The sequence below is a fragment of the Magnolia sinica genome, chromosome 15 (assembly GCF_029962835.1).
Source record: "Magnolia sinica isolate HGM2019 chromosome 15, MsV1, whole genome shotgun sequence".
Lineage (NCBI taxonomy): Eukaryota > Viridiplantae > Streptophyta > Magnoliopsida > Magnoliales > Magnoliaceae > Magnolia > Magnolia sinica.
In genome coordinates this window covers 42,826,687-42,845,473 of record NC_080587.1, presented here as the reverse complement: position 1 = coordinate 42,845,473, position 18,787 = coordinate 42,826,687, and the positions used below count along the sequence as shown (strand labels likewise).

Below are 18,787 nucleotides of genomic sequence, written 5' to 3'. Positions count from 1 at the left end.
GGCCTACCCAAAGTTGAGCCTGGCAGTATAGTGCTGGGCCAAACAAGAAAATTCCATTTCTTTCAATCAAGCATCATATAACAGATCTGAATTCTAAGAATGGTGCTTTGATGGAAATTCGAGATCTTTGAGTAGGATGCAAAAAGGTTCACTTACCTTGAAGCATTTAAACCACCGAGCGCAACTGTTCCCAAAATCAGAAGAAAGATTTACTAATCATCCAATTTTAGCTGGGCAATTCTCCTTTTTAGTCATGTACAAAAAGACAAAAGAGATTCATAGAACTTGGGAAAAAAAATGAAACATTTGAAGTTTACAAGTGGAGACTCGGAAAGTATGTGCCTTCCACACCAAAACACACAACAGTTATCTCGTTAGGTAGCACGAATGGCCCATTGTTATTATTAGATCAGTTTTACAAGTTCAAACACCTATTAGTAAGAAAATAAATAAATAAATAAATAAGAACTTGAGAAGAACATCCAGCAAAGTTATTGAACCCACATATGCAGGCATTAACCAACTTCTGTAAAACAAAACAGGGATCAATAGAAGTCAACAGACATAATTTGGGGCTGCCTCTTTTCAGTGTCTGATAGTTCAAAATTAAACTTTTCCTTTCAATTGGGGTAGAAATAATCAATATTCTGGGACATGAAAACCTCAGTTAGTAAACATCACATATTATAATGAACATGTCATTACATCAGCATTAAGTAAGTTCATGAAATGGCCAAGCTATACGTGCTAGAGGGGGGGGGGGGGTGAATAGGACTATGCCAAATTAAAAATAAATACAGCGGAATATGAAATAAAGAATAGATAGCAATCACAGAATAGGAATGGAAAGCAACCTAAAATAGAGAAATAGAAACATAAATTGTTCTAAGGACAACCTTACACCAAAAACCAAGGTTTGTGGTAGGACAACCTTATTTCTAGAACAAATAGTGAAACAGAAACTCAACGTAATAAAGAGATAGCAAAAATATAATGCTGTAATGTAAATCTAAATTATTACAACATTCCCCATTGTGTTTGAAATGTAAAATTTACAACATTCACATCCACACATACATTCCACAATTCTGAATGATAAAAGATAGAAAATATAAATCACACATCTGCAACACAAAGAATTATAGTGGTTCGCCTGTGTGTTCACCAACTGTTAAACAATAGCCACACAGAATGCTACTCCACTCCTAATATCCTCACACAGGGGATATTAGCGTTCACTATCAAACAGGTTTTCACAGGTTCACCTAAAACCTTCACAATTGTGTCTTTTTCAAAGGGCTTACATAATTCAAAAACCCTCACTTCTGAGTTTTCTGGCTCTCCTCAGATAACCAACAACTTTGAGATTTTTCTAGCTTAACCTTAAATAAAACCAAACAATGCAAATTACACAAATTGTAAAATACCTGATTGTCTTCTTCGTTGTAGCAGCCTAGAAGAACCAAGTCGGAGTAGAGATTTGAATGTCAAAGTTCAATGTCCAATACTCACTTTATAATGGTTCTAGGTTCTAATAGATTTTAAATTAAAACAAAAGGGCTAGCTCTAATTGATTTTGATTCCAGAAAAAAGAAAACAACAATTCCTCTTTTCGGATTAGATTGGAATGCAAGAAACAAAATCAATTAAGAAAGTTAAAGAAAGAGAATATTAAATATGCACACTTAGCTTATATGGAGCACCGACTTATCTCTCAGAAGACCGAATTAATTTAGCTTAAAGTTCTTATTTTATTCTGAGATTCGTGCTCTATTTATAGGTGAGCAAATCACACCTTCGATTAGTCTAAGGACCTCTACGACTGATCGTAGAACCAACAGATATTTAAAAAATTCGGGCGCGATAAGATTTGACAGTTTTACGACTGGTCGTAGGTGGTCTACGACTGGTCATGGGTCTCCTACGACTGGTCGTAGATTCACACGACTGGTCGAATAGTCCCGACTTCACACTCCAGCATGGTCATTTCATTCGCACCGCATATTGCATTACATCCGCGGCATATGACATTTTAGGTTATTGTGTTTCTGCATTTATATGGTCTAGATACGGCTGACGGTATTCGTGAACTCATCAAGAATTGTATATTGCATTGCATTCTCAGCATCTGATATTTAGCTCTTTATGACTCCTCATTTGCATAGCCGATCTGTAATGCGTACTCTGATATTGTTTGACTCATGGACTTGTTAGTATTTTCGCTTACTCTGATATCATATGATTCATGATCTTACCAGTATTTTCGATATTGTATGCTTATGGCATTGTATTGAGTACTTGACATTTACCTTATGCACACACTTACACCACCCTCTAAGCTTTTTATAAGCTTATACACGATAGATGCGTGTAGGTGATGTTAGGTTGCAGCAGCGTGGAGCTTGGAGCATGTAGCTGACTTCTAGAGCTTTGATATTTTGACATATGTATTTCCCTTTCAGCATTGTATTCAAATGTGTATATTAATGGATATGTGATGATGATGTTGCTTTTGTGATTTGGGTAAACTTGTGGTTATGCTTATTATGAGTAAATGTACATTGGAAAATCCTCCTTGTAGGATCTTAGGATCGAAATCTGGCTTATAGACGAATGGGGTACTATGGAGGCTGTCAGCACCAGATTCGGCAATCGGAAATTTTGTGTGCCCGGTTTCCGAGTTTGGGGCGCGACAAAAGATCTTACCAAAAGCCATGAAATAAATGAATGAAAAGCTCAATTTTTTACATCCAATCGCCATGCACCCAAACATAGAAGAATTTATCTGCATGTATGACAATAACATATGCTTGAATATGAAATATGCAGCTCCAATCCTCTCACATGCAACATCTACCTAAAAGAATGCACATAATCATCATGCATGAGCAATCAATACAGGAATGTACAAGTAAAATCATAAAACCAGAGATACTCACTGCACTTTCAGGATCTTCTCCATAATTAACAATCTCATTCTAAAGCCCTTCTCCCTCCTCCTTTACTCGGGCTTGGGACCGGCAATGTAAGGAGTTGCATTGGCGGAGTTAAAAAAGGACTTAGGCTCCATTTGGTTTGAAAAAAATGTATTCATAAATATTAATGTGATGACCAAATGAAGCCTAAGACTATAAATAAGTTCAAATATAGAGTACAAAATTCATTCAATATTTAAAAAAATCAAATAACATCTAGTGTAACTAGAAAGAACATGTAGACTATAACTATGTTGAACTATAGAGTGCCAAATTAGATCAAAATTAAGAAACAAACAAGCTAAACATCATATAAAGTAACTAAAAAAAAACATGCACACTACACATGTTCAATTATAGAGTACCAAATTTATTCAAATTATTGAATTCTTAAAGCCTCTTTCCCTCATTGCACAAACGATCCTGGACTGGCCTCTCCAAGTATAGATGCGAACCCATCTTCTTTTCACAAAGGAACGCCAGGTTGTATAACCTCAGTCAAGACAACAACAAAAGCTCCATCCTCCAACGGTTCGCAATGGACAGTTGCATTTGGATTAACTTCATGTACTTGACCACGAGCAACTACACCACGTTTTCTAAAACCAAGCAAGTCGCATCTCTTACCGATATATATAATATCCGGCTACATTTACACATAAAATGTCATTGGTATTGTTAGTATTTATAGTATAATTATAAGCTCAATACAGCAAAAAATTTATACTTGCATACTGACGATGCCTGAGTAGATTTAGTGATTGCTGGTGATGAGAGATTTGGAGTATACTGTCCCTCTTTCTACATATCAACCAATGTTTTTTTCATCTCAAATAACTCTTAAGTTATATCAACCAATGATTTCTTCATGTCAAATAACTCTTGAGTTATGCTCTCTTTTTCTTTTGTCACATTCTCTACCTTTGAATGAGCAGGGGCTGACTTCTTCAGTCCTGTCTTGCTTATCGAGCAACCTAGACCCCGTATTCTCCCTCTACTGTTAGAACCAACCAATTGGAAAATATTGTAAATCAAGTTATTAGGATATTCATAATTACCATAAAACTTAAGTAATTTTAAATTTTATTAGTACTTCTGTAAGGGCATCATCCACGCCGGTCATCCTAGAAGTAGGATTGCTACTATAAAGCTCATCTAGTTTTTCCTGTGAAAAAATACAAATGAATGTAAAATAATTCAAAGTTATACATAGGCTTTTTATAAGGGTACTAGTTAGTGGTACGAGGGATGCACTTACAACAAGGTCAGGATACTGGACAACTTTGTCCTTTCTTGTATGGGCTCTTAAGTAGACTTCACATCTACTTATCTCGACATCAAAGCTAAGATTCCTCTCCATCGCCTTTGGCACATTACATATCGTTCAAATACACATCATTAATAGAGTTAGATAAATGATAAGTTAAATTTAAATTCAATTTAAAACTATGGTACTATTTTTAAATACATACCATCTTATAGCGAGTAATAGCCATGCTGCGCCTCCCAAGACACGCAGGTCCTTTTAGCTTGGCTCGATTAACTTTATTCCTTGCACTTGCCCTCTTGAATTCCTCGGTGGTATGTTGATCCACAAAGACCCTCCAATCCTCCATAGGGATACCTGAGGGGCAGGACCATCTCTCACAGCAATAGGATCCTTGTTTTAAATATATTTTGCAGTCAACATTTTCTTATATCTCCTCCATGCTTCATTGATGCGTTGTGTAACGTAATTAAGACTTGCATCCCAACATTGACCCTCAAACTCAAAAAACTTTGACAATCTTTTCGTGACCATATGAATGTGTTCAGAAGGCACCTGGCGAAAGTCCAGGTATATGATCAGGATATGAGAATGGGTGAGGACACCGACATGCAATGCAAAGTCTTTGTGATGGGAACAGTCCTCATTCGGTTGCCTGAATTCATTCGTCTTTAGGAATTTTTTCCTATCAGGTTGCACAAGTAAAGAGACCCCCTTACTAATGCCTCTCTTTCTAGATGAAGAAGAAGCTGACACAATTACATAAAAGGAATAACAGTTGTATATACACATCATTGATTACCGCCAATATATAAGGAAAATGAAATTTACATATCTAATTAAGAAGAAGTATCTTATTATCTTCGAGGTTGCTTGTATCTGTACTCCCAAGCAATTGCACACCCAATACCTCTGGTTGTGAATCCATGTGCCTATTTCTTCACTAAAATGGAAAAAAACACTAATGGTTAAGAAATAATTTAGATCACAGATAAAGTACAAATAAGTCATTATATTATCCAAACCTTGATTAGATTACCTCCAATAAATATCATTTTGTTACATGCTTAGTAAATACAAACAATTTAGTAGATTCTCTTTGATCGTTTTGTTTTCTTTGTTTTCTCGACTACAACACTGATGTCTTCAGGTTCATTGAATATCAACTCATCAATAATTGCTAATGAGGTGAGATCAGGTCTTGCATCGGCATTACTTATAGTCTTTAATCGTTCCGATAAAACTCACGTCTCTTCTTCGACAAAAATCTTTTTTGGAACCTTCAAGACCACATGTCAGTCAGGATTTTTTGGATCTTTGGAGTAGAAAACTTGCGTGGCATGCTCTGCAAGAATGAAGGGCTCATCATCGACTTTGTCTGAATTGTAAAGATTGGACAAATATACTAATCTTAGATTCGCATCGACATTAAAAAAACACCATGATGTGTCACCTTCACCCAATCACACTTAAATAGGACGGGCTTGTACCCTGTTCAATACTCTAATTGGATAATTCTACAAAGGACTCTGTAGTAAGGTTGATTTTCATCCACTGTATTCATATCTTTAGCACTTGATCGGAAGGTTGTCATACCCTCTGTCATAACCCCACTGTTTTGGTTCGTTTTATTCTCCTCATAGTCCTTAGTGATAAAGAGGAAACCATTAATATAATACTTATTGTATTGCATAGAAAAAGCTAGAGGTCCTCTCACTATGTCTTTAAATTCTTTATTGTCAGATTTAATGAACTCTGATTGCCTCTTCAACCAAGGTATGAATTCATCCTCGCTAGGCACCCTGTTGATCCTCTTGTAGCATCGCTGTAAGAAATCTTTGTGCTTCCTGTGCGATATTTGATAACATTGTTATAATGAAATCGCATAAAGTAAGGAATATGAATATATATATATATATATATATATATATATATATATATATATATATATGAGCTTATTGTACATACCCTTCCCACTCATCGTAGCTGGGATGACTCTTCAGTACCCATGTACGAGCTTGTTCGTATTCCATACCCACTGGGATAACACTTTGACCCTAACCTACTGGACTAACATCGTCATCATTATGGTCATCATCAATAATATCTTGTAACTTATGTAGTCTTAGAATCACTCTGTTAAACCATTTTTCCAACTTTTCCAATAGGCTTGTTTTCTATTTTCCTTTATATTGGTTGCAGAATATAATTGTCTCCTCTTAGATGTACCGCTTTGCAATACAACCGTTATGTCATGTCTTGTTACAGACATAGGCCTTGCATGTCTTCATGAACCTAACAAAGTTAATGATACATTATATATATATGCAAATGTAGATGTTAAGCTGATTTGTTCTTATTAAGCTCACAGCGTACCTTTTGAATGGATACATCCATCGATAGTATACAAGACCACATATGCGAGCCTCGTAAGCCAAATGGATCGACAAATGCATCATAATGACAAATATCGATAGCGGGCATATAGTTTCAAGCTGACATAACATCCTAGCCATGCCCCTCTCGAGAGTAAGGACTGTTTGAAGGTCTACGGTTGTTGAGCACAAAGCATTAAAGAAGGTGCAAAAGTTTGTAGTTATAGGACGAATGACCTTCCTATCCTTGAACGCATGCTGGATGAGAACTGGGAGTAGATGTTGCATCAACACATGGTAAGAATGAGACTTCATTCCCTTTAAATCTACGCTATCTTCTTTTACGATGGTCTTCCAATTCGCACTAAAACCGATTGGAACACGCAGCTCATGCAAAGTCTGGATGAAAAGCTTTTTCTCTTCTTTTCTTAGATAGAAAGGACCTTATTTCTGAATCACCTTTCCATTGTTCTTTTTTAGCCATAGACGCTTCTTAATTCCCAATTGTTTCAGGTCTCTGTGCGCATTAGCATCATCCTTGGTTTTGCCAAGCATGTTTAACATCAAGGTAACAAGGATTTCATACATATTTTTCTTAATATGCATAACATCAAGGTTGTGATGCACGGGAATATCTTTCCAATACTCCAGATCAAATAATATAGACCATTTGAAGAACCACGGTGATTCAACATCATCCGCTAGCTCTTGTCGGCCTCCATTAATACCCCTTATATTACTCTTCTCAGTCTTCCCCCACTGCATATTCAAGTTTGCGGTTTATCTTTTGACCTCAATCCCATCCAGACGGATCGGTTGACGTCATATCTCCACCTTCTTATTGAATGTACTAGCACTTGTGTCCTTCCTAGCCTGTTTTGACATTGGCAACCACCGTCTGTGGCCCATATAAATATATTTCTTTCCATATTGGAGTCGCAAAGAATCTGTGTTGGGACCACATATAGGACAACCCCACTTACCCTTGGTCCTAAACCAGAAACATTACCATATGCTGGAAAGTCATGGATTGTCCAGAGCAGAACGACATGCATGTTGAATTTGTTTTCATGGGATGCGTCTAAAAATCGTGACCCCTTCTCGCCATAACTCTTGCAGTTCATTAATCAATGGCTGTAAATAAACGTTAATATCATTTCCTAGTTGTCGCGGTCCCTAAATGAGCAAAGTCAACATAGTAAACTGAGGTTTCATACAAAGCTTTGGTGGAAGTTTATACATCACACACATAACGGGCCATGAACTATACGACGTACTGAAAGCACCGAATGGGTTAAACCCATCTGTAGCTAGACCCAATCTAACATTGCGAGGCTCAGCTGAAAAATCTGTATACTTGTTATTAATATTCTTCCATGCAGTAGAATCAGCCGGATGTTCCATCTTTTTATGTTGAAATTTCCTGGTTGAGTGCTAAGACATTTCTTTCACCAATCATGGCACACTGAACATTCTTTGTAGCCTTGGTTTTAATGGAAAATACCTTAACACCTTCGCAGGTATTTTAGATTGTTTTCTCTCAGAATCCATTTCAGTCTTGAACCTAGGACTTTTACAATTTGGACAAATGGTTTTCATCTTGTTCTCTCTCCAGTATAAGAGACAGTCATTTGGACAAGCATGGATTTTCACATAATTAAGACCTAACTTTGTAATGATCTTCTTCGCTTGGTAGGTATTAGTTGAGGCCTTGTTACCGGAAGGTAACACCTTCTTTAGTATTTGAAGGAGCTCTGTAAAGCTTTTTTTCACTTCATCCATTATTCACCTTTAATTTGAAAAGCTATATAATGAAACTCAGCATGGTGAAATCTTGGGCCCCAGGGTATAGCTCAGTCATCGTGTCTCGTAGATTTGCTTCAAACTCATTAGTTTCATTTTCTCTAAAGACTCCTTCGACTATAGGGGTCACATTTGACTCATCTTGTATAACTTCATCTAGGTTATTACCACCAAGTTCTTGAATGATCGCATTGTGCACCTCATTTAAGTTCGGGACACTATGGTATTGTTGGGAACTTGATTCACATACAGTATACTTAGGTGATATATGCTCCCCATGCATGTTCCAAACCCTATAGCTTGGGTCGAATCCATTTTTCATTAGATGTATTTTCATATCATCATAGGAAACTGGAAAACGTGCACATCTGCAAGTGGTGCATGGTCAAGGAACGGATTTTCTACCAGGAAGGTTTTCTTGTGCAAACTTTTTTAAACTTCTTATCCCAGAAAGAAAACGTGGGTCTAGGAAACTTAGTGTCATCCACTCCCTATTCATTATAGCCAGATCTCGATTAACGAAGGAGTCCATTTTCAACCTGCACCTTACCAAAAATTAAAGTTGAAAATTAGCCTCATGCACCATCCTCCTCAAAGTTAGAAATGAAGGAAGTGCTATTAGATGATTAAACCCAGACAGATATTATCTATCAAATATAATGCATTAAGGAGTTTGCAATCATTTTATTTTTACAACAAATTAATAATGTTGCTAACATTTTGCTCTACCCAATGTGGTTTCTATGAAACCACTACAATGGGATATTTCATAAAAAGTCTCAAAAGAAAGATACTTTCAGTTTTAACATGTTTTTGTAAACATGGTATAAATGGCTCTTAACAGAGAAAATATATATTGTAAGACGGGTCAATGTACTAACTTTATTATCATTTTTCATTTTTATATTGCAAAGGTAGTTATATACATGGGCACAACTAGATGCACTCAACACTAAGAAAGTTGCGCTTTCATATCCTCACCATTAAAAGAAAGAGGAGGGAATCCCTACGTTTTGAAGTTACGCTTTCACTTGGTTATAGAATACAACAAGCTTTGGAGTTCTCCCCACGTTTCTCCAATTTTTCTACTTCTATATTTGTAAGTGCATTATAAATTTTCACAGCAACTCCGACCCAATTGCAGGTTAGGGATGCATTAGTCCAATTCTAGTTTCATCGTCTTTCTAAAATTCTAAATAATGCATCTATACTTTCATCTTGAACCTTAAGCAAATAAAGAAGAACTGCTAGGAAGCCCTTAGGTGTCAGGAAGGAAATGTCCTTAAATTCTTCTTGATGCCCATCACAAGTTAGAAGTTCAAAATTTCATGATTTATAAAAACATGAGTGCCTCCAACATCCTACACAATTTTTTTTAAAAAAATAAAAACCATGATGCCAAGCATAAAATTTCTTAGTGCCTATGGATCAACCATAATGCTTTGCCAGAGTATCAAAGCTTTTCTCTTATATCAAATGGAGATGTTCAATTTTGTGTGGATAGGGTAGCAGAATTCCTAATAAAAAAAAAATATTTGAATGGCACTTAAAGTTAATTTTCAGTCATTTAACAGGCTATACATAGAAATTAGTAATTGTGAAGTCACTGCTGATGAATAGAATCCAACACAAGCCTAAAGTAATGTCCTAAACAATCATGCATTCAATAGTAGGAGTACCATGCTTAAAGCATCAGATTTAATAGAACGGTCACCAATTCAAGTTACAAGAGCATTCTAGTTGAGCAGAAGAATAATTTTGTCAAGGACACCTTTGCTTGTGAGCCAGTCATGGTTTATTGCCAGTCCACTGTCAACGCAGTTGTAAGGTTAGCCAAGCAGATATATGGCAGAATGACCTTCCCAATTAGCTGCCTGATCTGTGGCCATGAAAGGAATGTAAAAAAGGAAGTCAATGATCCATATTCAAAGGTCCAATCATTGTGGTTCTTGTATCCTGGACCATTCATTACAATTCCTACCCGAACTATCCATATTCACCGACCATAAAACTGCATTTACAATGGTGAGGGCACTCAACCAAGACCATTTCATGCAGGAAGATGTCAAAGCTTCTAGGGATTTTCAAGGAGTACAAGAAATATGAACAAACATTTTCTAAGAATAGAACTTCAGATCTATCTCATCCACATGTCCCAAGCATACAGTTTCAGATGTCTGACTTAAGAGTCATGTCCCTTAAACAAAAATCGGGCCCTTTATTTATTTGTTTGTTTTTAGAAACCAAATTTATCAATCATAAAATAAATAACCATGGACATTTAGGAAAACAGGAACACAAGTCCCCACTCAGAATTTTGATTTTCATTCAAAGAACTACGAAAAAGACAAGGAAGCACTCAAAATCTTTGTGTTTAATAATGATAATAATAAAATCTCAGATGCCTCAGCAATCAATAAGTGAGGATACAGAGCACAAAAAAACCAATTGAAAAAAAGAGAGGATATTTACAGCAAGATCATCAGGATTTACATGGACACAAAAAAAGTACAAAATCATAATCGTAAAACGATCATATTCCTTGAAAAACCTTTAAAAGCTCAAATGATATCAATTACCAGATGAAACAATTCCTCAATCGATAAATGAGAGAGCTGTAGAAGTGGAATAAATCAAAATAAATATACACTTCACTCATCAGGAATTACAAGCAGAATGCCATACCTTCCAAGAAATCCTTTAAATTCTCCAGAAAACTGAAATCCATTCACAGCTCCCAATAAAATTGCTCCAAAGGGAGTTATCCTAACATGAAATCTAAATAAACTAAAATTTAAAATTCAATGAAACACAAATGAAAAATTACTGAGATTTCTGAAGACTTACCTGAGAAAACATCAACGAAACTGCATTATTTCTTCAGAAAATCTCTAGACTGGACTATAGAGTACTATTGATTTCACGACATCAAGATTTCTCTGTACTATGTATTGATTTTCAACGAAAAATGAGAAAAATCACTTTAAAGCAAAGCAAGAAAAAAAATGAGCAAAATTATACAACGAATTCAAACAAAAGGTAGGAAAACTAATCTGAAACTTCAGATTCTTAAAAATCTCAATGAAATTACTTCAAACAAGTCATTGAAATCGCTCCTTTTCAAATTTACACCTTTTTCTATAGAGAATCGCTTGATCTTAGGGCCAAAGAGCATGCATTTTCACATGGGAACATCTTGAAGTCTGTCTATACAGAGATCTTCTTCTCCTTCTCCTTCTTATTCTCCTTCTTGTGGCGAAAGGGAGTTTTGAAGATTGAGAGATGGGTTTTGGGAGGTCTGCTGCGTGCAGGAGAAAAGGGCGGATCGAGATGGAGAGGTTGAGCACATGAGGGAGAGCGGGAGATCGAGGGAGGCGAGGGAGATGGAGAGGCTGAGTGCGAGAGAGAGATGGGGAGAGAGATTGAAAGATGGGTTTTGAGAGGTTTGCTACGCGTGGGAGAAAAGGGAAGATTGATTTCATTTTGGGAGGGCGTGTTTCGTTTTGGGAGGGGCGCATGACAAATAATCCCACAGAGACTTTGGGTTTTAGGACCGTGGGGCTCACCGTGATGTATTTTATTTATCCACTCTGTCCATTAATTTTAAAATATTATTTTAAGTGTTGATGCAAAAAATAGATAGAATGAAGCTATAAGAAGACCACACAATATATTAATAATAGAAATTTAATTTTTATTATTTCTTATGGTGTGGTCCACTTAGACCTTTAATCTACATAATTTTTGGGCTCATCGACTAAAATTATTTATCAGAATTGATGGGTGGCTTAGATCAAACACATATATTCCAATGGGCCCCATGGAGCCTGTAAGTGGTATAGTTTATATCCCTGTCTGTTGTCAAATTTGTGATGACAAAATCACTGTTATGTTATATATAACTTGCTCTTTCAAGGATCAACATTCATGAACAAGCTAAGTTCACAACAAGCAAAGCTCACAAGACAAGACTCAAGATCTTGAATGAAAGAACTGCTCACAAGACAAGACTCAAGCTGCAAGACTTCAAGAAGAGTTCAAGACAGTTTGTACACTTTCAAGATTGAGCTACATCAAGGTTTGATCTACATCAAGACTTCAAGGCTCATACTTCAAGGGCTCTTGTTCCTAATGTTTCAATGTCCATACTTTATGGTTGAGGTTTGATTGACCATAGGTTGACCTTAGAAGTAGGTCATTTCGGATACATAAACCGAATGTTTATTTTACATGTGATTGGTCTGTTCTTCGACTTGTCCTAGGCCTTCTTCGACTAGTCCTAGACTTGCTTCGACCAGTCTAAGAAATTCCTCGACCAGTTGTGAGTTTGTTACAAATTCCGGATAAAATCTGTTAGCCTTCGACTAGTCCAGGAATCTGTTCGACCAGTCGTAGGAACAGTGTCGACTGATCTTCGACCAGTCGTACAATCTTCGACTCGAAGTCCAGCAAAGATTTTCAGGACCTACGACCAGTCGAAGGAAACCTACGACCAGTCGTAGGTGACCTACGACCAGTCGTAGGAGAGCTTTGACCAGTCGTAGAATGGTCAGAGCATATCCCGCCGGATTTTTCAAATATCTGTTAGTGCTTCGACTAGTCGAAGAGCACTCTAGACCAGTCGAAGACCCGATCTTCTCACTTATAAATAGTGCACGAATCTCAGAAGAAATCATCGATTTAATTAATTCATTCAAGCCAATCTTCGTCGAACTTCTGAGAGATAATTCTGTGCTCCATCTAAGCTAAGTGTGCTTATTTAATATTCTCTTTCCTTAGCTTTATTTAATTGATTTTGTTTCTACTATTCCAATCTGATTTGATAAGAGGAATTATTATTCCCTTTCTTTGGAATCAAAATCAATTAAGGCAAGCCCTATTTGGTTTAATTTAAAATCTATTAGAACTAGAACCATTGTAATCGAGTACTGGACATTGAACTTGGACATTCAATCATCTACTTTGATTTGGTTCTACCGGGCTGCTATAACGAAGGAGATATTCAGGTATTTTACATATTGTAAATTCCTTTCTATTATTTTGGTTTCTTTCAAGATTTGCCAGAAAAATCTTATTATATTGGTTATTTGAGGAAAGCCAGGAAAACTCAGAAGTGGGGTTTTTTTAATTGTGTAAGCCCACATACAAAGACACAATTGTAAAGGTTTTGGGTGAACCTGGGAAAACCTATTTTTAGTGAACGCTAATATCCCCTGTGTGAGGATATTAGGAGTGGAGTAGCATTTTGTGTGGCTGTTGTATAACAGTTGGTGAACACACAGGCGAACCACTATAAACCCTTATGTTGTGGTTGAATGATTTATAATTCTAATCTTTAATTATTTTTGTGGGATGTATGTATGGTGGTGAATGTTGTAATTATTTAATTCAAGCTTTGTGAGAATGTTGTAATAGCTTAGAATTTATTTTCTGCTATTCCTTTATCGCTTGATTTTCAATTTCATTTGAAAGTTGTTCCAGCAAGGTTGCCCTGCCATTTTTATGGTGTATGGCTGTCCCTAGAACAATACATTTTTAATTACAAGTCATTTCAATTCAGTTTATATTTATTATTGTATTCCTCTTCGATTTGAGACTTGATACAAAGATCTTTCTAGAAATAAGGTTGTCCTACCATAAACTCTGGTTTTTGGTGTAAGGTTGTCCTTAGAACAACGTTTGTATCAACCTCTCAAGATCTGAATTTTGAGGTCATTTTAATTTACTGCATTGTGATTTACTTTGGCTATCATATTCATTTTAATTCTGTTGTTATAAGTTTTAATTTGGCATTGTCCTATTCACCCCCCCTCTAGGACATATAGCTTGGCCTTTTCAGAGCCCCTTAAGCTTCATCAGTATCTAATAAGGTTCTAGTGAGATGTAGGTTTTAGCTACAGATCAATTAGGTTTTAGCTACGGATTAAATCTGTAGCATAATTGTTACAGATTTAATCCGTACCCAAAAACTTTCAAAGTTCATGCCCTTTACTCGATTTTTTGGTAGTGTTCTCCTTGGACATCCTCTCTCTTGGCTTGCTTGGAAATGATGGAGAAATGAGAGAGAAAGGGGATGGGATGGGTTGCTTGTGTAAGAGAGATGGGATGGAGTGATGGGTGTGAGTGATAAGTGGAGTGACATGAGGGTTGACTTGGGGGTAGGTTGCTTGTCTTAGGGAGAAAGAAAGCATGGGTTTGAAGTAATAGTGATGGGTTGTGTACTTGACTAGTTGATGTAAAAGGTGGGTAGAGATTCTTTGGAATCTCTCAAAATTCGTAACTCGCGGCGTTTCCTCGATATATATGCAGGCCTACAACTCCTAGCTAGGGTATCGCACGGGTGTGCAAGATGCGGTGTCGGAACCGTGGCGACGGCGCGGTCGCTAGGGTATAAGGTTCGAGTCGAGTCGACAATGATCTACGAGATGCGATTTAGGATCACGTGTAAATGTTGTCTACAGGACATGAGTTGCTGGGATTCGACTGGGATGATCGTGGGGGTTGGTGGAATGGTACAGACTAGGATATGTGCTTTACAGCCTTTCACTTTTATGCATCAGGCTCACAAGAGCTTCATAAATAGTTGACGAGTTCCTCTCATTTGTAATGAGGGCATATGCGATATTAGAGATTAGAGTCATCCTTGTATCTTGCCAGTAACTTGCGATCACGTGTTGGGTTCCTTCTCACAGGTGGCTGCTCCACCTACTCTTGTACCTCTGTCTGTACATCTATCTCTACCTGAGTATCATCTGTGTCAATCTGGTCATCTACGATCAACCTTTCTGGTTCCTCTTACTTCTCTTCATCATTCTTGCGGAATAGGGAGCTTTCATTGAATTTGGTGTCACGGCTAGTGATGACATTGCGTGTAACCTTGTCGAATAACCTGTAACCTTTCACACCAATACCATAGCCAACAAAGATGTATTTTTTGGCTCTATGGTTTAGCTTATCTCTATCAATTGATGGTACATGAGAGTAAGCCTCACAACCAAATATGCGCAAGTCTGAGTAGTCAGGCTTATGACCACTCTATACTTTCTCTAGGATTTTACATTCAATTACCATAAATGGGGATTGGCTCACCAAGTAACAAGCCATGTTAACGACCTCAGTCCATAAGTCCTTGCCCAACGCAGCATTACTTAACATGCATCGGGCCCTCTCGAAGAGAGTCCGATTCATCTGCTCAGCCACGCCATTTTGTTCGGGCGTGTGGCGCACTATGTTGTGCCTAATGATCCCTTCAGTTTTGTAATATTCATTAAACTTAGTGGAAGTGAATTCTCCACCATTGTTAGTCCTTAAAACCTTTATTTCTCGCTAGAGGTGTACACGAATCGAGCTAGCTCAATTAGCTCGATCGAATTGACTCGAAAAAGCTTGATTCGAGTTGGTTCGAAGCTGAGTTCGAGCCGAGTTGAGCTGATTTTTTGAGCTTGAAAATGAGTTCGAGCCAAGTTCGAGCTGGCCCTAGTTCGACTCGACTCGGATCAAACCCATCTTGAATCGAACTCGGATCGTACCAGTTCAGTGACTCGGTTACTTTGATATTGATGTTGCTCACTAAGTGTTTGATGAAATGACTCAAAGAAGTGTGGCTAGTGGCAAGGAAGGTATGTATATGAAACCAACACCCTTTTTTCTTAATTTTTATGTTTCTTAGAAGGTGTTTGATAAAATACCTGTAAAACCATTGCTGTTGTCTCAAATACAGTGAGATTTTGAAGGTGCAGTCCAAGTGTTTATGAAAATGCTGTAATGGCGAACTTATCTTGATCTTGGTTCGAACTAGCCCGAGCTGCTCGCCAAACCGAGCTGAGCTGGCCAATCAAGCTTGAGTACCGAGTCAAGCCAAGCCGAGTTCAAGCTGAGGTCAGTTAGTGGCTGAGCCGAGTCGAGCTGAGGCCAGCTCGACTCAGTTCGACTCGATGTACACTCCTATTTTTTGCCCTGCCTATTCTTCCACCATTGCTTTCCATTGTTTGAATATGGTGAAAACTTTGGATTTATGTTTTATGAAGTAAACCCAAACTTTCCTAGAGTAGTCATCAATGAATGAAACAAACCATAATGACCCCTCAATGGAAACCTCTGGTGATGGCCCCCATATGGCAGAGTGCACATAATCAAGCACTCCTTTACATTCATATTTTCTAGATTTAAATGATAATCTATATTGTTTACCATATATACAATGCTCGTATATATCTAAATCAAAATTCTTAAAAGTTAGAATCAAACAATGATAGATAGTACCTTCATGCCCCGCTCGCTCATGTGGCGTAGACGAGCATGCCAATATGTACAGACGTAGAATCTATAACAGCCATTGCCGCTCTACCTGCTGAATTGCTCCCGATTAATCTATAAAGGTTTCTGTACCTTTGCACTCTTATAACCACGAGTGCCCCTTTTGAAACTTTAAGGACACCATCAATACCAGTGAACTTGCACCCTATAGCCTTGAATGTACAGAGAAAAATCAGACTTTTCTTCATATCAGAAACGTGCCTTACATCAGTCAAGGTATGCTCCATCCCATTAAACATCTTGATGCTCACTGTACTAATAGCCACAACATTACAAGCATTGTCATTGCCCATAAAGACCTGTCCACCATCGCATTCCTTGTAACTAGTGAACCAACTCCGATGAGGAGTCATGTAATATGAAGTTCCACTCATCTCTAAGATTATCATGCAAGTGTCCGACCATAGACATAGACAAAACATCACCTCCACTTGTTTCTTCATCAGATGTGACAACATTGGCCTCCCTGGAATGAGCCTCCGAGTTTTCTCTCTTCGCTTTAGGATTTGTGCAATCCTTCTTCATGTGTCCATTCATCCCATAGTTCTAGCACTTTAGTTTTTCTTTGCCCTTGCCCTTGGATTTGGATCTAGATCTTGAAGATCCTATACCTTGCTCAATATTTCTTCCCCTTGTAAACAGTACATCAGAAGATGACCCTAAGCCACCGTTCATCTTTCTCATGACCTTCCCTTGAAGGGCTAAGATAACAGTGTCCACACATAGGGTTTTATTTCTAGTGCATAATGAGTCCCTGAATGACTTATACGATGACGGTAGAGTATTCAACAATATACATGCCTGATCTTCATCTTTGATCACTTCCTCCATGTCCAGCAATTTGCAAATTAGTTTATTAAAATTACTGATGTGGGCCTCCACATCTCCACCCTCTGTAATCTAAAGGTGAACAACTATAGCTTCAAGTGTAGGCGATTCTCAGTGGATTTTTTAGCATAAATATCCTCTAACTTTGCCCATAAACCAGCTGTAGTTTTCTCCCTCAAAACATTATAGAGGACTTCATCCGTGAGACATAAACAGATCGAGGATAAGGCCTTCTTATCAAGAGTATTCCATTCATCATCAGTTATGGTAGACTTTCTCTCCTTAAGAGCACCATCATCACTTTGCTTGGTTAAAGAACTGATCATGTTGAACTTCCAGAACTCAAAGTTATTTTTCCCTGAGTACTTCTCAATATAATGCCTAGTGCTTCCCATTGATGCTAATCTTGTCGATTCAAATCTGTCCCAATGATTGCTCTGATACCACTTGTTGGGGATTGTGCTATGAAATCATACTAAAATGAATCTAGGAAAGCAGTCCAAGAGCACCAAGCAAACATAAGAGAATACAAAGATTTAACGTAGAAAACCCTTTTGAAAAAAACCATGGCACAAAGTGACAAAAATCCACTATGAAAGCATAAATTACAAAGAGAAAGGACTTACCTGATTCGAACAACCTCGAATCTCACCCTTTGCTACACCCTTTGAAACCCTAGAACTATTTAGAAACATTCTAGAATAATTTAGGAAATCTTGGAATATCTTAGAATGACTATAGGAGCACCTTAGGAACTCCTATTTATAGTTGAGGAACTCTAACTTTCACACCGACTTGGAATAATCCGAAAATCGCCTCAAATTTACGCAGTCCGCGCACAATTTGCGTAACATTCGACTAGTCAAACCAGAGCTTGGGCTAGTTGAAGGACACTTCGACTAGTCGAACTTGTCCTTCGACTGGTCGAATTTCTTTGAAGTTCCAAAATAAATTGTTGCTAGATTTTCACCTGAACTTCCTTGGGCTAGTCGAATTTCCTCAGATTTAAGACATCTATTAACAACACAAATTACCAATTGAATTAAACTTTAACCAGGCAATTACGATACATATCGCCTATCTTAATGCCAATTCATAATGAGTGTAACAAAAGCAATTGACATTTTTCCATATCATAGATCATTATATAAAGAAAAAGGGTTTTTCACCCAAGGCAAACATCGATCAGACTGCAATCGGGTGGTTTCTTCAATCCCTTATCT

General features: G+C 37.4%; 1 long non-coding RNA gene across 1 annotated transcript; it reads right to left on the bottom strand.

Moving 5' to 3' along the window:
* Positions 1-3,260: 3,260 nt before the first annotated feature.
* Positions 3,261-3,762, bottom strand: LOC131228210 (uncharacterized). Its single transcript, XR_009162754.1, has 2 exons — positions 3,711-3,762; positions 3,261-3,621 (listed from the first exon to the last, which is right to left on the bottom strand). It is a non-coding gene; the product is annotated as an uncharacterized LOC131228210 (long non-coding RNA).
* Positions 3,763-18,787: the final 15,025 nt, after the last annotated feature.